At 45.1% G+C, this 24,548-nt stretch overlaps 1 protein-coding gene across 5 annotated transcripts in view; it reads left to right on the top strand.

Moving 5' to 3' along the window:
* rassf8b (Ras association domain family member 8b) overlaps positions 1-24,548 on the top strand; it is a 114,067-nt gene that overhangs the window by 35,197 nt on the left and 54,322 nt on the right. The window contains exon 1 of one of the 5 annotated variants that reach the window (XM_068058844.1): positions 14,865-14,953. The exons of the other annotated variants lie outside the window; for them this stretch is intronic. The gene's annotated coding sequence lies outside the window, so the exon portion shown is untranslated. Of the gene's footprint in view, positions 1-14,864; positions 14,954-24,548 lie in introns of those variants that run through there. 5 annotated transcript variants of the gene reach the window in all.

Here is a 24,548-nt window from a genome sequence, read left to right as displayed (position 1 = left end):
GGCAAAAGAACCAGAGGAGGGAATGAGGAGTTTTTTTTTAACACTGAGTTATGATCTGAAATGCACTGACTGAAAGGGCAGTGGAAGCAGATTCAGTAGTAACTTGATTTCAAAAGGGAATTGGATAAATAGTTGAAAAGGAAACAATTAGCAGGGCTGTGGGAAAGGATGCGGGGGGGGGGTGGGGGGGGGGGAGAGAGACTAATTGGATTCTAAGAGCCAGCACAGGCACGATGGGCTGAATGGGCTTCTTCTGTACTGTAAGGGTTTAATCTAATGTCTTTTAGTGGTTGCAGTACAGCATGTACCAGATTACTAAGAGTATTAAGACATTTTTTACTGATGTAAAGTAAGTTTCCTGTGATTGTGAATAATACACTGTCAGAGCTGGTAACTAATGCAGGTCAGTTACTGCTGGATACTTTACACATTAATTACGCTTGTAACACTTGAGGGAGATACTGGCACATTATGTACAGTTCTTGTGAGTTAGATAGTTGCACTTTTATGAGCTGTAAAATTTGGCTTTAGATTGAAGCCCACCCAGGAGTTTTTGGCTGTTAACTTGTCCGGAGCCTTACAAAGGCTTGATTTACTTGAAATGTGTTTAGAACAACATTTTAGTAATTAGCTTTAATAGCGTGACTAATATACGTCAAGGATCAAAGGGCAAACACTGACTGTTGTGTGTTCCTTAACTTTACCAAAGAAGTCCTGTTGGGTACAGGCATAGATGTTCATTTCCTGAAATCATCAGTGTTTTCCATGTGTCCCACAAATCAAGTGGATGAAGTGTGTCTTGCAATAGTCTGCATAATGTGCTTGTTGCACAGAAGACTAGCAAATCAGTTGCTGAAAAGGAGTGTTTTTGGCAAATTAGCCATTGCGGAATTCACAACATTCAAGATAACTGGGATAAAATGTTTCCAGTGTTTCACAATACCTGACCTTGTACAGTGGGTTCTGACAAGTGGGTCTTTGTCTTGGAGTCGAGAGTTCTATTTGCATGATGTGGAAGGTGCTAATTTTGTAACTATTTTGGAAGATTGATAGAATCATAAAATGATTACAGCACAGAAGGAGGCCAATCTGTGTGTCGTATCCGCACCAGCTCTCTGCAAGAGCAACACACCAAGTCCCACACCACAGTCTTTCCCTGTAGCCCTTAAACTTTTTTTTTCTTCAGGTAATTATCGAATTCTCTTTTGAAAGTCTTAACTGAATCTGCCTCCAACACACGCTCAGGCTGTGCATTCCAGATCCCAACCACTGACTGCATAGAAACGTTTTTCCTCATGTCGTTGTTGCTTCTTTAGTCAATCACCTTAAATTGGTGTCCTCTGATTTCTGGATTTTTCCGTCAAAGGGAACAGTTTCTCCCTATTTATTCTGTCCAGACCCCTCATGATTTTGAACACTTCTATGAAATCTCCTCTTAATTTTCTCTTTTCTCCAAGGAGTACAGCCCCAGCTTCTCCAACCTATACATGTAACTGAAGTTCCTCATCCCTGGAACCATCTGACGAATCTTTACTGCACCCTCTCCAATGCCTTAACATCCTTCCTAAATAGATTCATTCTCACAATGTGGGAGTCGCAAAGCCTTGATTTATTAGCAATCCCCAGTTTGATGCAAACTGAGCAACTTGCTGAGCCACTTCTTTTTTCTTTTGGGCCTCCTTATCTCGAGAGACAATGGATACGCGCCTGGAGGTGGTCAGTGGTTTGTGAAGCAGCGCCTGGAGTGGCTATAAAGGCCAATTCTGGAGTGACAGGCTCTTCCACAGGTGCTGCAGAGAAATTTGTTTGTTGGGGCTGTTGCACAGTTGGCTCTCCCCTTGCGCCTCTGTCTTTTTTCCTGCCAACTACTAAGTCTCTTCGACTCGCCACAATTTAGCCCTGTCTTTATGGCTGCCCGCCAGCTCTGGCGAATGCTGGCAACTGACTCCCACGACTTGTGATCAATGTCACACGATTTCATGTCGCGTTCGCAGGACAGTTAAGAGATGACCACTCTTGGTGTGGGACTGGAGTCACATATAGGCTAGACTGTGGAAGAACAGCAGGTTTCCTTTCTTAAGTGACATTAGTGAACCAATTGTGTTCTTATGACAACACAACAATTTCATGCTCACTTTTGTGGATATCAGCTTTGGGGAAAAAGTATTTCCAGAATGTCAAAAACTGATTCAAATTCTCAAACTGCCATGCTGGGATTTGACCTCGTAGTCTCTGAATTACTCGTCCAGTTATGTAACCACTACACTACCATACCAGTTTAATTGGAAGTGTTGGACTACGCCCACCCATTTGAACTCCCCAGGAATTATTTTCTGGGAGTCTTCAGCTTGGAGTGCAGTAACTGGCTTGATGTGCAGCTTAGTTTGCCGGTACGCAAAGACAAAGAGCTGGAAGGAGTGTGAGGTCATGCCCTTGGGCTTCCGGTCCAGCTAGGAAACAATAAGAACAAAAGAGCATACAGTGTAAAAAGACAATCAGTTTTAGAAGAACTGGTGAGGGAGACAGAGAGTGAGCGAAAGTGAGACTGCTCTCCTTCTGGGAGTACCAACCTATTTCAGAGAAATTACTGGTCAGTAAAGTTTTATATTTAAACCTGCTAACTGGGGCAGTATGGTGTATTGATTACTTTATTATAAGGCATTTTACTGAATTAAGTTAAAGTAAGAAGAAATGCAGTAGAAATGTTACTCTCCTCGTCCACTTGTGGTTTGTAAAAGAAACCAGTTCCTATTCACAATAAAAACACAAAATTCTGGCAATACTCAGCCAGTCTGGCTGCATCTGTGGAGAAAGAAAATGAGTTAACGTTTCAGGTCAACAACCTTTCATCAGAACCTCGAACGTTAACTCTGTTTCTTTCTCTGCAGATGCTGCCAGACCGGCTGAGTATTTCCAGCATTTTCTGTTTTTATTTCAGATTTCCAGCATCCGCAGTATTCTGCTCATAATTTATATTTGATCTTGTCTCACTAAACTTTGGGAAGATTGGAGAAGCCCATGGGATGGCATGTAAAAAGTTATAGTATTCACTCCAGGGAACAAGGGGTTTTCATTGTCAGGGGCCCCCTGAGCCAAACTGTTGTAAACTAGTTATTGGGCGGTAACAGTAAACTCCTGATCGTAAGGGATGTGGGATTCATTTAACAGAGAGTCCAATGATGCTGCACCCAAGAGAATATTTTAGTGCAGATCTGAAATTTGTAACAGTACCACCCAGGAGACCAACACCAAAGATAACAGCAGATTGAATGGAAGAGAATATGACCAGAGGTGGTTCGAGGGCTGTAATAAAAAAAAAATTACCTGGTAGGGGTAAATAAAAGGAAGTAACTCAGACTAGAACAAGTAGTCCATAGGGCACTGTTGAAGGCACTTGGATTTATTATGTGCTGAGGTTATCCACATTTAAGAATTGAGAGAATAAATTGAAATTTGCTAATGCTACCAAATTGGGGAAGTGGGCAGGAAGTTATGAAAGATTGCAGGAGGATATAAGCTGGGCAGATGGGTGACAGGTAAGGCTCAGTGTGAAAGTGAAATAATACAATTTGCAAGAAAGAGTAAGGAAATGAAGTATAAATTAAATGATAAAAGTTTAAATAGAGTAGACGAGCAGAGAGACCTTGGTGTGCAGATACCAAAGGTGGCAGCACAGGAAGATACGACAGGAGATATGACCAGCTAGATTACTGGTTTTGCATCTAGAGGAATAGAATACAAAAGCAAGAAGTGATGTTGAACTTGTAAAAGAGCTTAATGTTTTTTAGTGGTATTGGTTGAAGGATACATATTTGGAGAACTCCCCTGCTGTTCTTCAAAATAGTACTTTTACATCCACCTGAGAGGGCAGAGAGGGCTTGATTTAACGTCTCATCTGAAAGATGGCACCTTCGGCAGTGCAGCACTCCCTCGGTACTGCACTGGAGTGTCAGCCTAGATTGTATGCTCAAGTCTCTGGAGTGGGATTTGAACCCACGACCTTCAGAAGCAAGAGTGCCCTGGTTGACGTCTTAACTGCTAATGTAGAAAGGTGAGCATTGAAGTGCATTTTGTAAACTCTCATCAGGTTTTTGAGACGTTTGACACTCCCTAATTGGTGGCTTAATGAATTGTGGGTGAGCTCAAAATCTAGAAGAGGAATAAGGATGATGCCAATTCTATTTCAAAGGGTTTGTCCTTAAAAGGATAAAGGCTTTGTAGGGACCCACCAACCAGCTCATGCATCGACGTTTTCCATTCTACCAGAATTTTTAAGAGGGTCAAAGCACCTTTACTGCTGGCAACTTTCCTGATTACAGCATCCATTTACTTGACTGTGAAGTTCCCACATTCCTTCAAACTGTTCCTAGTGCCAGTGAAATTTTATGCTGTTGGGTGTTGCCATCGCAATGCTAACTACTAAAGATTACTTTGGCTTGTTTTGTGTTTAGGCATATGTGTGTTAATGCCTCATACAAGCAACTCCAGGTCAACCAGAGTTCTGCTTGGCCATAGCTTTATGCAAGTAAAATATTGTAATGTTTAGATGTAGAAATAGGAGGGAGTACAGCAGTGTAGTTACTGACATGCATACAAATTAGGAGTCGGCCATTCGGCATCCCCCCCCCCACTCTCCCAAACCTGCTCCGCCACCCAATGAGATCACAGCCGATCTGAATGTGGCCTCAACTCCACTTTCCTGTCTGCCCCCCATAACGCTTGACTCTCATGTCTGTCAAGACTGTATCTAACTCAGTCTTGAATATATTCAGTGACCCAGCCTCTACTGCTCTCCGAGGAAGCAAATTCCACACTAACAGCCCTCTTAAGAGAAACAGATTTCTTCTCATCTCTGTCTTAAATGGGAGACCCCTTATGGGCGAGACTAGAACTAGTTTAAAAATAAGTGGAAACATCCTTCCAGCATCCACCCTGTTAAGTCCCCTCAGGATCTTATATGTTTCAATAAGATCACGCCTCATTCTTCAAAACTCGAATGAGTATTGGCCCAACCTGTTCAACCTTTCCTTATAAGATAACTCCTTCATCCCAGGAATCAGTCAAGTGAACCTTCTCTGAACTGCTTCTAATTCAATTTTATCCTCCAGTAAGGAGACCAAAATGATACACAGTACTCGAGATGTGGTCTCACCAAGACCCTGTACAGCAGTAGTAAAACTTCCCTACTTTTATATTCTATTGCCCTTGCAATAAATTACATTTGCCTTCCTAATCACTTGCTGTGCCTGCATACTAACTTTTTGTGATTCACGTGCTAGGACCCAGATCCCTCTGTACAGCAGTCTCTCTCCATTTAAATAATATTCTGCTTTTCTATTCTTCCTGCCAAAGTGGACAAGATCACATTTTCCCAAATTATACTCCATCTGCCAAATTGTTGCCCACTCACCCTATCTACCTATATCCCTTTGTAGACTCCATGTCCTCTTGACAACTTACCTTCCTGCCTACCTTTGTCATCTGCAAATTGAACAACCATACATTCAGTCCCTTCATCCAAGCCGTTGGTGTAGATTGTAAATAATTGAGGCCCCAGCACTGATCCCTGTGGCACTCCACTAGTAACATCCTGCCAACCTGAAAATGCCCCATTTATCCCCACTCTCTGCTTCCCATTAGCTAACCAATCCTCTCTCCATGCTAATATCTTGACCCCTACACCATGAACTCTTATTTTGTATAGTAACTTTTGATGTGGCACCTTGCCTTTTTGAAATCCATGTACACCACATCTACAGGTTCCCCTTTATTCACGTTGCTTGTTACTTCCTCAAAGAGCTCTAATATGTTAGTCAAACACGATTTCTCTTTCAGAAAACTATGTTGACTCTGCCTGATCGCATTAGGATTTTCTAAATGTCCTGCTATAACCTCTTCAAAAATGGATTCTGACAGATGTTATCCTAACTCGCCTATAGTTTCTTGCTTTCTGTCTCCCTCCTTTCTTGAATAGAGGTGTTGCAGTAGCTATTTTCCAATCTGTGGGTCCTTTCTAGAATCTAGTGAAGTTTATAAAAGATAACACCTAATGCATCTATCTTTGCAGCCACTTCTTTTAAGACCCTAGGATGTCGGCCATCAAGTCCTGGTAGTTGTTATCCAGAGGCCAGGATGAATAATCCAGAGAATGCGAGTGCAAATCTTAATGAGAATTTGAATTTAGTTAACATTTTATTTCGAGATATGTTTTATCAGTTTAAAATAAAAAGTGACTGTGAAGCTATTGGATTGTTGTAAAAACCCATCCTCCTTCATATCCTTTAGGAAAGCAAATCTGTGGTCCTATATGTGATTTCAGTCCCATGCCAAAATGGTTGACTCTTAACTGGCCTCTGAAGTGACTTAGCAAAGCACTCCGTTACATCAAATCAGGGCAACTGGAGATGGGCAGGAATGCTGGCCTTACCAGCGATGCCCACCTCCCAGGAATGAATATAAAAATGTTCTTCTGTTTGGCACTCCTGTCATCACAATTTGTAATAGAGCTCCTTGGACTCTTGTTGTGGTATTGTGTCTTAATCTACTGTCTCACCAGCGAATCATGGGGATGAACTTTTTAATTAAAAACCTTTTGACTCTGGATGAATTACTGATTCACTAGTTGTTGTCAGGCACCCCTACAGCTTCAGTCGCATGTTGAATCTAAGTGAGCTTGCTGAGCCTTGAAATAGCCTTGATGTGCCAAAAGTCTTGTCCTTCACCTTCTTGACCTTTAAACACTAAATGCATGACGTGTCTTCAATCCTGCTGAAAGCGAAATGAATGTTCTTTAATTTTAAAAACAAGTCATGCAAATTTTAAAATGCAGAACATTGCAGAGGCGAAAACCATCTCACGATGGAGTGGAAAGAGGGCCCTTTATAACTGAGGTAAGAGCTGAGTAGAATTCTATGTTGAATCCATCAAAATGAATGACTATTGAGATGCTGCCACCAGTTGCTGTCGCTGTGTAGAGTTATTGGCCCTTGTGTTCTCCACAGTTATTTTCAGAGTTTGTGTTGCATTGCATAAGGGGCGGCACAGTGGCGCAGTGGTTAGCACCGCAGCCTCACAGCTCCAGCGACCCGGGTTCAATTCTGGGTACTGCCTGTGTGGAGTTTGCAAGTTCTCCCTGTGTCTGCGTGGGTTTCCTCCGGGTGCTCCGGTTTCCTCCCACATGCCAAAGACTTGCAGGTTGATAGGTTAATTGGCCATTATAAATTGCCCCTAGTATAGGTAGGTGATAGGGAAATATAGGGACATGTGGGGATGTGGTAGGAATATGGAATTAGTGTAGGGTTAGTATAAATGGGTGGTTGATGGTCGGCACAGACTCGGTGGGCCGAAGGGCCTGTTTCAGTGCTGTATCTCTTAAAAAAAAGAAAAACTAAACTATAACATTTTGTTTTATTTTTGTGCAGCAGATTAAAATGTTTTGAACATAAGACTGGGCAAAGGGGCTCAAATCTATTTTACTTAGCAAATAATAGCAATCACGAGGCAGTCTTGTCTACAAGGGTGGTTGAGCTTTGCAAACAAGTTGTTCAATGATTTAGTCAACTTTCTAATGCTGCAAAAGAGTCGAATCTACAGTCTCCAATTTTTCATGCGAGTGTGTCTGTTGGTCTGCTTATGCCAAATTTTGCTGATTATTTCCAGACTGATTTTTGCTGCCCAATTATAGCTTACTGCTATTTTGCCTTTAGCTGCTGGACGGTTGAAAAGATATAACCATGGAACCCAGCCCTGTGACCCTTAACTGGGTTGGGACAGGGGGGAAATGAGAAGAGGAGAGAAACCGAGGCACGTAGTGTGGAGGTTACTAGCGGTACTTGACGTGTGTTAGATTGATTGAGCAGCATTGGTCAAATCTAATACTGGGTTATTTTTCAAGCTCTGGCCTGGAAATGAAAGGAAAAGGTCATGCCTGCTTCTGTGTGCTGTATAAAGGCTGGCACTACAATGAGACACTATTTCCTGCAAGGAAATCCTTTTGTATTGTTTGACCCAAACATTCCTTCCAGGTGAAACTGCGAATTACTTGTACCTCTTTCGATTACATATACTGTACTTGTGCTCCCCTACACTGGGCAGACCAAACGCAGATTGGATGACCGCTTTGTGGACCACCTCCGATCAGTCCGCAAGCTTGACGCCGAGCTTCTGGTCGCCTGTCATTTTAATTCTGCTCCCCACTCTCACTTTGACCTCTCTGTCCTCATCCTACTGCAGTGTTCCAGTGGAGCTCAGTGGAAGCTCAAAGAAGAGCACTTCATCTTCTGCTCAAGCACTTTACAGCCTTTTGGACTCTACATTGAGTTCAGCAATTTCATTGAGAACAATTGCCTCAATTTTTTCCTTTTTTTTTGCTTTGTTTCTCAGGCAGCAGCTATTGCTGATGATTCTGCTGTTTGCCTTTACACCTCCTCTAGATCCATCTTCTGTTTCTTTACTTGTCCCTTTTGCCTTGCACCATCATGCCTTTTGTCATTTAATCTCTCCTGCCTTCCACTCTATCTTTCCTACCCTCCCTTCTTTCGCTGCCTTTGTACTTAAAACCTGCTACACCTCTAATTTTTCCCAGTTCTGATGAAAGGTCATCGACCTGAATCATTAATTCCGTTTCTCTCTCCACAGATGCTGCCTGATCTGCTGAGTATTTCCAGCATTTTCTGTTCTTACTTGAAGAAAGGAGGGACTTGCATCTTTCGCAACCTGAGGATGTCCCAAAGTGCTTCACACCAATGGAGGAAATGTTACAGCCAAATTGCACACAGCAAAGCCCCAGAAACAACAATGAAATAAATGACCAGATAATCTATTTTAGTGATGCTGGATAAAGAATAAATATTGGCTGGGACACTGGGAGAGCTTCCTTCCTTATACCCAACTGAGAGTGCAGATGAGGCCTTGGTTTAATGTCTCATTTGAAAGATGGAACCACCGACGGTGCAGCATTCCCTCAGCCCCTGAAGTGGGACTTGAACCCATAACCTTCTGACCCGGAAGCAAGCAAGATTTGGAACTGTCTGCTTGTCATATTGACAGTTTCTTGAATGGCTCTGCAATTTTTCACCTTTGCCCTAAATCATATTTATATTTATCGTAGAGTTGACTAAATCAGCTCTGTACTTAGATGCATATATTTCATTAACAAAGGATGGTTTGCATCTGTAATTCCTCAAATCAAGATTGATCAAAAATAAGCTATTGAGGGCTGGGTCTCAAAGGAGAATAATTTACGTTAACACCAGGGTCTTTAATTGCTCATCCCCAAAATATCCCAAAGGACCTCGAGTATGTGGAGTTATTTAAAGACGCCATGACTTTTGGTCAGGCTAATGCAACCTACCAACCTGTGCACATCAAGAGCTTGCAAACAGCAGTGAGACGAATGGTGAGTTAATCTGTTTTTCTGGTGGTATTGTCATGGGGAGGAGGACTGCAAACTGGAGGCAAAGAATTTCTGCCGCAGCTGGCTTATGAAGTCAGGCATGTCAGCCCCTATGGTTCGTGTGCAAGTCTTGAGCTGTGTTGATAAGGATCGAGGGGAGATGCAGCTTTGTGTGAATAGATAAGTAGCATTGAGGTATCTGCTGCCCTGACCATTCTCTAAATATTTTTGTTATAAATTTTTAAGAAGTAATGTCATGTTAAAATCATCGTCTGGACTGATTATAGACCACTGTATCTTTATTACACTTTTAAGGATTGTTTTTCACAACCAGTCTTGTTTAAGAAGACATTCCAGAGCTACTCTCTGAATTTGATTGTACTTGAGCACGTAATCTAGGCTGATAATCCAGTGTAGTACTGAGGGAGTGCTGCACTGTCACACATGCTGCCTTTCAGATGAGATGTTGAACTGCGGCCCTGTCTACTCTCTCAGGTGGACATCAGTGATCGTGTGGCACTATTTCGAAGAAGAGCATTTTCTCTGGTGTCCTGGCCAATATTTATCAACTCAACCAACATCACGAAATCAAATTATCTTGTCATTGGTTGTAGTCTGTCCCTTGATTCAAGGATGATGTCTACTCAAGGTCGCTTTTTTGCCATGGGTCTTTAGGTGACTGAACAGACCGATTCTCAACCCACAGATATTTGGGCACATGGGGCAGGACATCCCATGAGGTAGTGGGATCTGGAGTGCAGGATTTGCTTCCTTTTCTTTCCTCTCTGCTGCCGCTCTGCCTCATCATTAAGGCGTTTGGACTCAAAGCGTGATACAGCTTGATGGACAGGTTGTTGCTATTCTCAACATTTGGTAGCAAGCTCTTCCCGATCGATGTCAATGCTGCCGCACTTTAAGGAGAGCTTCAAAGTGACTTTGAAGTGTTTTCTTTGTCCTCCCCTGGAACGCTGGCCATTTGAGTGTTGAAAAAACAGGACCTGGCGGGGAAGACAGTTTTCAGCCATACGGACACAGTGTCTAGTCCATCGAAGTTGGTTTTATGGGAGTTTTGCCTGAATGCTGTGGACCTTACTTCAAGAAGGACCCTAGTGTTTGTTTGGTCTTCCCATTGAATCTGGAGGATGCAGCCGAGGCATTGCTGATGGACCTTTTCTAGCTCTCTTATGTGTCGCTGATGCACCGTTCAGGTCTCACTGCAATACAGGAGTGTGGTGATGACAACTGCTCTGTATACTAGGACTTTTGTTGACTTGCAGAGCTCTTTATTGTCAAACACTCGCTGCTGTAATTTGTAGAAGGCTGAGTTGGCGCAGCTGATCCTGTGGTGGATCTCCTCGTCAATGATGGCCTTTTGAGAGAGATGGTTACAAGGTATGGGAAGTGCTCAACATATTCCAAAGTCTCTCCTTCAACATATATGGGAGGTGGAATTTTTGCCTGACCAGGTGTGGATTGATATGAGTTCTGTTTTGGGAACATTCAAGGACAGGCCAAGTCTCTTTGTATGTAGAATTGAAGAGATCGAGAGCCGCTTGCAAGTCTGGTGCAGAGTAGGCAATGCAAACTGTAGATCATGTATGTCTTTTGGTGGTCAGTTTAGTTTTGGCATGGAAGTGACTGAGGTTGTCGAGTTTTCCATCTAGGTGGTATTTAATATTCACAGCAGAGGACAGCTGATTGGCAGGTAGATTGCAAATAGTATGGGCGCTATCACACAGCCTTGCTTGACCTCAGTCTGGGTTTTGTAGGTGACTATTTCAGATCTTCCACTCAAGACAGTTGCAGTCATATCACTGTGGAGCAATTGCAGGATTGTGATGCAGTTTCTTGGGCATCTAAATCTTTGGAGCACAATGCACAGAGCCTCATGATTTATTGAGTCAAATGATTTGGACAGGTCGATCTCTCCTGGCATTGCTTGCGAGGAGATCAAGATCAAGTGTCGTCTTCAGGTGAGGGGGTGGGGGAGGGGAATTAATTGGGCCAGAGCATGTAAACGGAATTCAGACCCCATTTTAAAGTCAACATTCTGTCCGTTTTTATATTTCCATCAAAAATTCCTGTGTTCACATTCATAATGGAAACTTGTCACAATGTAATTACACCCTCCCACTTGTGGTGGCGATAGAGTGCCTGTTCTAATGTTAAGGTGTAATTCCAGCATGACAAGTTTACCCAGGCAGTTCTGATTAACGATGCATAGAAGTGCATACAAGATGTTGGTAAACTGCATGCAAATGTAAGATATTTTAATATATTCATACCTCCTTGTTCATTTTGTATTTTTGCTAATTCTGAAACAAAGTGGGGTCTGGAGCAAAACTTACAAATTCAACTGTGACTCTTTCTTCTATTCCACGTCACATGGGTAACTAGGCAACGGAGCTGGGAAAAATCGCAAGCATGACTGACCCTTTAAAAGATCAAACCTGAGTATGATCTCTGCAAACAGCCTTTTGGCAGTTGGATCATAAATAGCTATGTCTTTAGCCATCTTTAATCAAAGTTTGAAGGCAGGTTTTTAACTGATTGGAAGGGGGCACAGTAGTTGGGCTCAGAACCTCTGAGTTAGGACGGGAGTGGGCAGAGGAAATCACCCAGGGTTCCTACTCCTGGAAGTGTGAGTATGTGTGTGTATTTGTTTCTGTTAGATTAAGAGTATATTGGCTTTGGATAGGAAGCCCTGGATAGCGTACTCTGTTCACAATCAAAACTTGCATGTGATAGCTGCTAGGACAGCCAGCATTGGCAGAATGATGCCGTAGGAAGAAGTCAACATTTTCTTGAAAGGAGAGGGGTGTGGGTGAAATTTGCCTAACCTAAACCAATCCATTTGGTCTTCAGATTTGTTTTTTTCCCCCCTCTCTGGAGCCATTACCATTGCAAAGCTCCTCAATAATAGGAAACCAATGGCTGCCTGAGATCCACTCAGTCCATTGTCTTTTGTTCTATACAGGATCCATTTGCAGTCACATTGTACCTTTGTTAATTCCTCCCTGAATAAGAAGGTGGACCTGGCTACCACATGGAGTTGTTGAGGCAAATATCATAGATGCATTTGAGGGGAAGCGAGAGAAGTATGTAGAATTTATGACACAGAGACAGGGTATTTGGCTCAGCTGGTCTTGCCACTGTTTAAGCTCCGTACAAGCCTCCTCCCACCCTACTTCAGTCGAGTCAAGTCTGCTCTGGAGTTGGTGATCCACCCCGATCAGACCTGTACTGTACCCGGCAGGAAGATCTCTGATAGTCTCGCGCTACTCAGGGATACGATCGCCTACATTCGGGACAGGAGGGTGGACACCTGCCTCATCAACCTGGACCAGGAGAAGGCTTTTGACAGGATATCGCACACCTACATGATGGATGTGCTTTCCAAAATGGGGTTTGGGGAGGGAATCTGCAATTGGATCCAACTGCTCTACACAAACATCAGAAGCGCAGTCTCAATCAATGGGTGGGAATCGGAAAGTTTCCCGATCAAATCTGGAGTCAGACAGGGCTGTCCTCTCTCCCCGGTCTTGTTTGTTTGCTGTATTGAACCCTTTGCTGAGTCTATTAGGAAGGATGCGAGCATAAGAGGGGTGACAATCCCAGGCAGCGGAGGCACTCGGGTTAAAACCTCCCTGTACATGGATGACGTCGCCGTCTTCTGCTCGGATCCGCTGTCCGTGTGCAGACTGATGAGCATCTGCGACCAGTTCGAACTGGCCTCGGGAGCCAAAGTTAACCACAGCAAGAGCGAGGCCATGTTCTTTGGGAACTGGGCTGACCGATCCTTTGTCCCCTTCACCGTCAGGTCAGATTACCTGAAGGTGCTGGGGATATGGTTCGGAAGGGCCGGGGCGTGCACCAAAACCTGGGAGGAGCGAGTAGCCAAGGTACAACAAAAGTTGAGCATGTGGGGGCAGCGATCTCTCTCCATTGTGGGTAAGAACCTGGTCATCAGGTGCAAGGCGCTCACGTTGTTGCTGTACGTGGCGCAGGTCTGGCCCATACCCCACTCCTGCGCTGTGGCGGTCACCCGAGCCATTTTCCGCTTCATCTGGGGATCTAAAATGGACCGGGTCTGGAGGGACACGATGTTCAAATCTCTGGATAAGGGCGGGAGAAATGTACCCAACGTGGCCCTCATCCTGATGACCACCTTCGTGTGCTGCTGCATCAAGCTGTGTGTAGACCTCCAGTACGCAAACTCCAAGTGTCACTATGTGCTGAGGTTCTATCTGTCCCCGGTGTTGCGAAGGATGGGCCTGGTCACATTGCCGCGGAACGCTCCATGTAGTTGGGCCGTGTCGTACCACCTATCCTTCGTGGAGCAGTTTCTGCGGGAAAACACCTTTGATCACCGGTCCATCAGGCAGTGGTCTGCACGGAATGTCCTCAAGGTCCTACGGGAAAAGGAGACAGTGGATCCTGTCGGATGGTTCCCCGAGCAGACCGTCAAAGTCATTTGGCGGAATGCCTCATCACCAGAACTTTCAAACAAGCACCAAGACGTAGCTTGGCTGGTGGTGAGAAGGGCCCTCCCCGTTAGATCCTTCATGCACACCCGAAGTCTCGTCCCCCCCCCCGCACAATGCCCCCGCGGTGGCTGTGGTGGGGAAGAGATGGTTGCCCACCTCCTCCTGGAATGTGTCTTTGCAAAGCAGGTGTGGAAAGAGATGCAGTGGTTTTTGTCGAGGTTCATCCCAAGCAGCTCTGTAACACAGGAGTCTGTGCTCTACGGGCTGTTCCCAAGGACGCACACCGAGCCAAATATCAACTGCTGCTGGAGGACTATCAATTCGGTGAAAGACGCCCTTTGGTCTGCCCGAAACTTGCTGGTCTTCCAGCGCAAAGTGTTGTCCACCACCGAATGTTGCAGACTGGCACATTCCAAGGTCCAGGACTACGTGCTGAGGGACGCACTAAAGCTTGGGGCAGCCGCAGCCAAGGCTCAATGGGGAAAGACCACAGTGTAAGGTCCACCCACCAAGCTGGACTGAGGGGCTGGATCCATGGGAAACCCCTCGAACTGTCTACACCAAATATGGGTTTGCTGCAAAATGTACATGGCATGTAAAATGGAATGGAAGGGTTGTGAGGCAACTCACTCCTGTATCGAAGAAAACGGATTTCCTTTGCACTTTTTGGAATGTTAACTTGGTGTTGTTTTGTATTGCATTTTTTACAGATTTTTATGAATATATTTTTGGGAAAAAAATATGTACACTAGAACAGCAGTATTTGTGCAAATCAAAACTGCTCGAGACCAATATGACAATGTGTAAATACACCCAAAGTAACTCTAACTTGCTGCTTCGTTGTGGTCAAGCTTGCGTCAACTGGCAATTAGATTGGCGTTGTCAAAGCTTTTCATTTGAGATGAAGAAGGTGTCTTGTCTTCTCCTGCCAGTTTGAACTAGACTTCAACTCAAATTCCAGGAATGAAACGACAACATTCTGAATCAAGAGCTACGCATTTCCCAGCCTGTCTGGGCAGAGCCTGTCCCTTAACTGCATGGACTTCTGATGGATGCTAATCCAGTTACGCAGGTGTGGATGCGTTCATTCGGTTATTAACAATTTCTGCCTATTGCAGGCCTATCCAGCTAATTATCTTTAAAAGAAATGTGTGTGCAGTCATAGGACTCACATTATCGACCTTCACTGTGATGCTGCATAAAGTGAGTCACAACGTAATATAGGACTTGGATTATGGAGAACTGGCCTGTGAAGAGTTAGCCCGCATTTTGATTACTCGAGGGGTCTGCTCTCACTTCACCTCACACAAAGACTGTTTTGATGTTGTAATTAACTGGGAGTTTCAATTAATTTTGAATTGAATCCTATAATTGTCTTTCCCTCTTCCCGTATTTAAGGACAAGCCATGAACAGCTGTGGTAGCTCTCCTGTGACGGGCAGGACTACACAAAGCAAACTTTCATTGTTTTTGTGCGTCCCTTCCGGCTGAAGCTTTTTGGTCTAAAGTAGCTTCATTTTCTGGGGCAACAGGGAACTGTGGTTGTAGTGTTTTTAAATGTCTACTTCATAACTTTCATTTGGAGTCGTAGGAGTAGAAATGGCCTTGTGGTTGATCTGACTATGAGCGGAGAAACCCCCGGGTTGATTTTTTTAAAAGTTCATTGTTGGAAAGTGAGTAATGCTGGCAAGACCCACATTTATTACAACTATGTCTCCAAGTCAGGTGTGAAACTTTCACTTTAAGCAGCTGGGGGTTAAACTGAGGATAAGGGAATCGTGAAAGAAAAAACATCGCCTCAAGCTGTTTAAAATGAAAAAGCATCATGTTGACTGGAAAACACTTCGGGCAATCCTGAAAACACTATATAAAATGCAGGTTTTTCTTTTTTTTAAAAACTGAATAAAAGACACCAAGAGCTAAGGAACTTGCTGCGGGATCTAACTGCTACAGAATCTCTCACCCAGGGTGATGAGATGATGAGTAGGTGGAGCTACATCCCATGGATTTGTTTCTTAATCTCTTTAATCCTTTGGTTTCACAGATGGGTGAGGGATAATTTCATACAAGTAGGTGAATCGCCTTGCAAGGATCCTGCAGTGCAGCCATGGCAGCAGTTTAAAGTAAGATGAGGTGATCAGCTGAGAGTTTGAAGAGCTAGGTACCATCCCTTTCCTCATTCATGACAAACTAGGACTGTAGTTTTTATAGGCTGGCATTGGTGCCAGTTCTGAGTCAGAAGGTTGTAGGTTCAGTGCATAAGCCAGGCTGACAAGGCTGGGGGAATGCTGCACTGTCGGAGGCGCCGTCTTTTAGATGATACCTTAAACTGAGGCTTGTTGAGGTGAATGTAAAAGATCTTGTGGCACTATTTTGAAGATGAGCAGGGGACGCCTTCTGCTATTCTGGGCAACATTCCTTCTGGCAAAGCAAATTATGTGGTCTTTTATCTTGTTGCTGTTTGTGGAACTTTGCCTGGTGAAAATTTGCTGCTACATTTCCATACATAATAGTAAGTACACTTGAAATGTAAATCATTGTCTGTGAAGAACTTTGGGACATTCTAAGGATGCACAAGGTTTAAGTGCAAATTCTTTTTTGTTATGTGATTTTTAACAAAGTTGTAAACTTATGCATTATGCAATAACAATAGATACACAAATACTGAGGTATCATTGCCTCCCAGTCATTGGCTAAGCAGGTCATGAGATTTATTAACACAGAGTAAAAAGGCAAGAATAGATGCTGTGGTGTGGAGTTTCCACCCAATGACACCTGTATACTCCTGTGAAGTGCCTTGGAAAGTTTTATTACATTAAAGGCATGATATAAATATAAGTTGTTGTCGTCGTCTTCTTTCTTCTTCTTTGGCCTCCTTGTCTCAAGAGACAATGGGTAAGCGCCTGGAGGTGGTCAGTGGTTTGTGAAGCAGCACCTGGAGTGGCTATAAAAGCCAATTCTAGAGTGACAGATTTTTCCACAGGTGCTGCAGATAAAATTGGTTGTCGGGGCTGTTACACAGTTGGCTCTCTCCTTGCACTTCTGTCTTTTTTCCAGACAACTGCTAAGTCTCTTCGACTCGCCACGCTTTAGCCCTGCCTTTATAGCTGCCCGCCTGCTCTGGCGATCACTGGCAACTGACTCCCACGACTTGTGCTCAATGTCACAGAACTTCATGTCGCGTTTGCAGACGTCTTTAAAGCGGAGACGTGGACGGCCGGTGGGTCTGATACCAGTGACGAGCTCGCTGTACAATGCATCCTTGGGGATCCTGCCATCTTCCATGTGGCTCACATGGCCAAGCCATCTCAAGCGCCGCTGGCTCAGTAGGGTGTAGAAGCTGGGGATGTTGGCCACCACGAGGTCTTCTGTGTTGGAGATACAGTCCTGCCACCTGATGCCAAGGATTCTCCGGAGGCAGCGAAGATGGAATGAATTGAGACGTCTCTCTTGGCTGACATACGTTGTCCAGGCCTCGCTGCCGTAGAGCAAGGTACTGAGGACACAGGCTTGATACATTCAGACTTTTGTGTTCCGTGTCAGTGCGCCATTTTCCCACACCCTCTTGGCCATTCTGGACACAGCAGTGGAAGCCTTTCCCATGCGCTTGTTGATTTCTGCATCGAAAGACAGGTTACTGGTGATAGTTGAGCCTAGGTAGGTGAACTCTTGAGCCACTTCCAGAGTGTGGTCGCCGATAAGCTGTTGTATTCTAAGCACAAGCCACTGTGTGCTTCAAATGGTCTTGGAATTTTGGGTGTAAACGTGTTATGTGTGTAACTGCAGTAAATCCACATTTCCTTGATCTTTCACATTTGTTCATCAAAACGTCCGCCCAAAACTGATTTTTAACCCCGACCATCCCCGGTTCAATGCTTTTAAAAGAAAATTACCCTGAGTTAGAACTGTTGTGCATTTTCTGTTTCTTTTAATGCATTTTTATGGCATGAGTATCAGTCCTGTTGAAAAGAAAATTTCCCTGATTATAGTTTCTAGAACATTCAGTGCCTGGTGGGCAGGAGTGACGCTTGAATAAATTGAAATCGAAGACTCAAAGATGGAATACATGGGGAGGAATTTTATGCCCTCCCCAAGGCAATTTTGGAGGCGGGGAGCACAGAGAATCGGGCGCAATGGTGGTGGGTGAGGGACCCACATTAAGTCCTTCCTGCCCCACTGCCAATTTATGCCCTTAAGTGGACAATTAATGCCCAATTAAGAGCCTCATCTTGCCCACGCTAGGATTAGCCCAGCGATGGTCAGGCCTGTCACCGCACAGAGAGCACACCAAGCAAACCCAGGCAGGTTGTTTGCTTTCTTGCTCCAGGGGGTGGGGGTGGGGGCTCCCTCATTAACAGGCACTTAGTGCCTGATTGAGGGACCCGGCATCGGAAATGGGGAGCCTGCTGAGAGCCGTCCTCCTGCCCTTGCTGTTGACCCCTCATTCTTTGTTAAACTTAAGAAAACCTGTCCGATTGGTTCTTGTTATGATCATAGCAAGTAAGTAATCAAACACCTACTGAATTGGCAAGTACGTCCACTTCAAGAAAGAATTAAACCTGTTGCGGTCAATCAAGGAGAGGAAAAAGAAGGAAGTCCTTTGACCCCTTGTCACCTGACTGTAAAACACAATATTTAAATGCCAGTCACACTTTTTTCAGTTGCCTGCAACACATTTTAACAGTTAACTAAACTCTGCAGACAAAGTGTGTGAGCCATGCTAGCTTGTTCTTGTTATGTATCCATCATTTGAATCTCTAACTGCTTTGTGATCTCCTTCACATTACTTACTCATTCTTGTATGATGTCTCTAGACTCGCAGGTCCTTTGGTTTAGCAACGCAATTGGAGTTGAACCCTTAATTATTTAATGATTTAGTGAGTAAATCGGGCATTAAGGCCTGTACTGACTTCAAAGCAGCCTGTTCTACCCTGGTGCCAGGTTGGTTGCTGGCTCAGAATTCAGGCTACACCGACTGGAACTGTGCAAAGCCAGGCTGCTTCACACCATCACTACAGCCAGGGGTTGCCAACCCTTCAGGATTGCCCTGGAGTCACCAAAACATAGTTTCATTTCTTCATATTCTTCAAATATACAGTCATAGAAAAAGTACAGCACAGAAGGAGGCCTTTCAGCCCATCGTGAGGCCTTTCAGCCCATCGTGTCTGCCTAAATTAATCCCACCTTCCAGCACCTGGTCCGTAGCCCTGCAGGAGACCGTACTTCAGGTGCATGTCCAGGTACCTTTTTAAATGAGTTGAGGGTCTCTGCCTCCACCACCGTTCCTGGCAGTGAATTCCAGACACCCACCACCCTCTGGGTGAAAAGTTTTCCCCTCATCTCCCCTCTAATCCTTCTACTAACCACCTGAAATCTGTGTCCCCTGGTAACTGACCTCCCTGCCAGAGGAAACAGGTCCTTCCTGTCCACGCTATCTCGGCTCCTCATAATTTTATACAACTCAATCAAGTCATCCCTCCGCTTCCTCTGTTCTAAGGAAAACAACCCTAGCCTATCCAATCTTTTCCCATAGCTGCAACCTTTGAGCCCCAGCAACATTCTTGTAAATCTTCTCTGTACTCTCTCCAGAGCAATTATGTCCTTTCTGTAATGTGGTGACCAGAACTGTATGCAGTACTCCAGCTGTGGCCTAGCCAGCGTTCTATACAATTCCAGCATCACATCCCTGCTTTTTTACTCTATACGTCGGCCAATAAAGGAAGCATTCCATATGCCTTCTTCACCACTCTTCACCTCTCAATACCCTCCTGTTTATTGTGTATTCCCTCGCTTTGTTTTCCCTCCCTAAATGCAATACTTCACACTTACCTGGATTGAATTCCATTTGCCACTTTTCCACCCACTCAAACCATTGATATCATTCTGGAGTCTACGACTTTCCTCCTCACTATTAACTACGCGCCTAATTTTTGATTCATCATCAAATTTCCCAATCATACCTTCCACATTTAGGTCCAAATCATTAATATATACCACAAACAGCAAAGGACCCAACACTGATTCCTGTGGAACACCACTGGAAACCGCTTTCCATTCTCAAAAACTACCCTTTGTTTCTTGTCACTGAGCCAATTCTGGATCCAACCTGCCATCTTCCCCTGTATCCCATGGGCTTTCATTTTACTGACCAGTTTGCCATGTGGGACCTTGTCAAATGCCTTACTAAAATCCATATAGACCACATCCACTGCACTACCCTCATCAATCGTTCTTGTTACTTCCTCAAAAAACTCACTTAAGTTACTAAGACATGACCTTCCTCTAACAGATCCATGCTGACTATCCCTGATTAATCTGTACCTTTCTAAGTGACAGAATCTATTCTGAGGGACAGGATAAACTAACAATTTACCTACCACAGAGAGTCAGACTGACCGGCCTATAATTACTTGGCTTATCCCTCGCACCCTTTTTAAACAATAGTACAATGTTCGCAGACCTCCAATCATCTGTTACCTCGCCTGTATCTAGTGACGATTTGAAGATGGTCCTCAGCCATATTAGCACATTTGTTTATAAGCTATATTGGAGATGGGGATGGCAGGGAAAGACTGTTTGACAGAGAGTCAGGCATCATGCAACCAGGTAATGAAGAGTCCATTTATTTTGGGCCTCATGTCCATTCCTGTTTTTTTTAATGTTGTATTTCAAAACTGGGAGTCTTTATTTTCCTCTTCTTTATCCTCAGGAGCACTGTACTAGGGTGCAGAGTACAGTATTGGGTCAGCTAACGAGTGCAATTGAAAAGGGTGCTCGACTGAAATAATACAATGATGTGGATTAGACATTCCATTTTATTAATCTTTGCATTTTTGTTTTCACTCATTGGACTGCTCATCCTCAGTTCCTAAGTATATCATCAGAGGTAGTTAATAAAAGATCTTTCTCATTTTGAACACTAAGTGCTGAAACAGGGATACAAAAGAATGACACAGGCATTTTCACCCTACAACAACTTGCATTTATATAGCTCTTTCAATATAGTAAATTGTCTCGATGAGCTTTATGGGAGCATTATTGGACAAAATTTGACACCGAGTCCCGTAAAGACGTATTAGGACAAATAACCAATAGCTTGGTCAAAGAGGTAGGTTTTAGGAAGCGTCTTGAAGGAAGAGAAGTGGAGAGGTTTAGGGAGGGAATTCCAGAGTTTAGGGCTGAAACGGCTGAAGGCATGGCCACCAATGGCGGAGCGATGAAAATTGGAGATGCGCAAGAGGCCAGAATTGGAGGAGCACAGAAATCTCAGAAGGTCATCCAAAACTCTGCTGTCCGTGTCTTCACTCTCACCAAGTCCCGTTCCTCTATCACCCCTGTTCTCACTGACCTGCATTGGCTCCTGGTCAAGAAACATATTGATTTGAAAATTCTCATACTTGTTTTCAAATCCCTCCATGGCCTCACCCCTCCCTATCTCTGTAATCTCCTGCAGCCCTACAATCCTTAAGGATATCTGTGCTTCTCTAATTCTGGCCTCTTGTACATCCCTGATTTTAATCGCTGCACCATTGCCTTCAGCCTTCAGTTGCCTAGTGCCCGAGCTCTGGAATGACCTCCCTGCACCTCTCCGCCTTTCTACCTCTCTTTCCTGCCTTTTAAACACTCCTTAAAACTTACTTCTTTGACCAAGCTTTTGGTCATTTGCCGTAATGTCTCCTTTTGTGGCTCGGTGTCACACTTTATTTTATAATGCTTCTGTAAAGCGCCTTGGGACACTATATAAATATAGGTTGTTGTAGTAGTAGGAGGAGGAGAGGGAGGTTAGAGATGGGGAGGAATGAGGCCACCGAGGGATTTGAAAACAAGAATGAGAACTTTATAGTTGAGGTATTGCTTAACCAGGGGCCAATGCAGGTCAACGTATACAGGGGTAATAGATGAGCGGGACTTGGTGCGAGTTAGGATACAGGCAGTAGAGTTTTGTGTGACCTCAGGTTTACGGAGGGTGAAAGACAGGAGGCCGGCTAGGGGAGCATTAGAATAGTCAAGTCTAGAGGTAACAAAGGCATGAATGAGGGTTTCAGCAACAGATAAGCTGAGGCAGTAAAGTCGGGCAGTGTTACAGTAAACAGTCTTAATGATGGTGCGGAGATGTGGTAGGAAGCTCATCCCAGGGTCAAATACAACTCTTAACTTGCACACAGTCTGGTTCAGTCTCAGACAGTAGCCAGGGAGAGGGATGGAGTTGGTGGCTAGAGAATGGAGTTTATGGCAGGGACTGAAGACAATGGCTTCAGTCTTCTCAATATTTAGTTGGAGGAAATTTCCGCTCATTTAGGTTAGGATGTCGGACAAGCAGTGTGACACATCAGAGATAGTTGGGTGGGTGGCTGAGAGGGGTTGTGGTGAGGTAGAACTGGGTGTAATCAATGTACATGAAGTCTGACATTGATTCAGTCATAGATCAGCCTGTTGCATTTACTGCATGTTGCAGTTTGCTATACGTCTATCAGTGTAAGCATTTTCCAGAGATCACCGGTGCTGTGTTACATTTACTGTGTACTGCAGCTTGCTGTACACCCCTCTTCTGACCGTCCTGCATGGAATTTTCACATGGACCTAAACTAAAATAAAGTGGTGATGCAGTCAACTGTGTGGAGTCCTCCATGTGTTAAAATATGATGCATCCAAATGGATGATGAATCTGCTTCCTTTGCCGCTATTCAATTTAAGATGTCCCTTTATGCAGTGCAGTTAGTGCTGGATTTAGGATCCTGTCGCGGCTTCCTGTAGTGGACCTGGAAGTGGGCATCGTTGCTGCTCATCACGTGTGCAGCGGGCCCTCTGCAATCTTGTGGCAGGTGGCCAATTATCATAATTGAAGCGCGGGGCCCATTGAATCACACGATGGGGGCGGGATTCGAGATGCCGAATACAGCGTCAGATGACTCCGGAGCAGGTGCTGGCGCCATATTTAAAGCCCTGCTTTCACTGCTGCCTTTGAGCCATTTGCTGTTTGTTGCTGAAACTGGTATTGGAATGACTCCTGAACCCCCACACTCCAGAGAAGGACACTGCAGGATGGCAGAGGCAAGACACTGGCTGGCCCCACGGTTTAGCGATGCCTCCCTAGAGATTCTCCTCCATGCTGCAAGGGAAAGGTGGGAGGTCCTCTTCTCCAGGGATGGCATGAAGAGGTCCTCCTGCCTAACCAAGCAAACCTGGATGGAGATCACAGTGGAAGTCCGCAGCCGTGGGGTCACCCCCGAACATGGGTCCAGTGTAGGAAGAAGAACGACGACCTCCTTTGTTCTGCCAAGGTGAGTGCTGCTCACCTCTTTCCTTTTTAAGAATTACAAGTGGCTACGCGGGAGGGAGTGGGACATGGGGAGGGAGGTACCACAAAGGCACAGGCAAAGGGGGTCTCGGCCACAGGCCAGTATCTCGGCCACAGACACTATCTTACGAAGCTCACTCCCATTACCTCCCCTGAGAGCTTATGTGAGGATGAACTATATTGGAAAGCCCAGCAGGGGACAAGGGGCTACCAGTAGCACACCTGTCCTGTTGCTCCTCCTGCAAAATATGACTATCTCCCTCTTTCTGCTTGCAGGACAAGTGGGCCCACAACAACAGGGAGACTTTTGAGGACTGGTGGAGGAATTCCGGGCATACAACCTCTCTCGACAGCTGAGAGTGAAGCACTGGAGTTAGTGGGGACCCAGGGCTGCTCAATAGCAGATGGTGAGACAGGAGTCTCCACACGAGACTGGGGATTGTTTTCAATCAACAACCATGCACTTTTGGAGATCCACATCACGCGTGGACATCATGGCGAGATCTGCACAGCCTAACCCACACATGTTTGTGTTCTCTCATGCAGGTTGGCATCCGCAGCAGACTCCATTGGAACAGCAGTCAACCTCTGAGGAGGAGCAGTCAGAGGAAGCACTATCACATGACTCTCCTGCACCTTCCAGCAGCACAGATACTTTCACCTCGGTGGGTTTCTGCTCGGCTGTAGAATCAGGGTCACAAGCTGGTAAGAGCACCGCACGCACCTGAGCAGCTGGCTGAGGCTGAGACAGCCGAGGCAACTGACAGTCGGAGCACTGTAGGTGGACAGGCCCATCCTGAGCTCCAGGTTGATGACGAGCCTCTGGTGTCGACAGCACAGGCCATGCTGGAGTTGCAGAGAGAGGTAAGGCAACATCTGGTGGAGATGCTGGAGGCTATGCACAGTCATGAGCAGACGGTGGAGGAGTTCATCCATGCCATGACTGCTGCCGTGTCTCAGGCGTGTGAGCACATGGCTTCCTTCATTGAGAGGTTGGCGACACGGAGAACCACATCCCACAGATCCACGAAGACCTGCACACCATTGCCTTGGCCATGAGCTCGATGCAGCCGTGGCAAGGCGAGAGGAGCCTGGAGTCTTCTCCCACTCCTTGTCCGTCTCTGGTCAGCAGGGAGATTCAACTGAGCCTTGAAAGGGAGGAAGAGAGGCTGATCTCCACAGCTGGGGGCTCCCCTCAGGGTGCTCTGAGTGTGGACAGTGGCTGCTCAGCCCCTCCACCAGTGAGTCCAGCTCCAGTAGCTGTGATGCCTGAGGAGAGTCCTGCATCTGTGCAGGAAACTCTCAGGCAGCTGGGATCCTCCAGGCCTCCAGCAGGTAGAGGACACCCGCCGAAGTCATCACAGGCAAAG

This window comes from Heterodontus francisci, chromosome 27 (assembly GCF_036365525.1).
Source record: "Heterodontus francisci isolate sHetFra1 chromosome 27, sHetFra1.hap1, whole genome shotgun sequence".
Classification (NCBI taxonomy): domain Eukaryota; kingdom Metazoa; phylum Chordata; class Chondrichthyes; order Heterodontiformes; family Heterodontidae; genus Heterodontus; species Heterodontus francisci.
The sequence above is the reverse complement of the archived record's forward strand: the minus strand, read 5'-3'. Positions and strand labels throughout refer to the sequence as shown.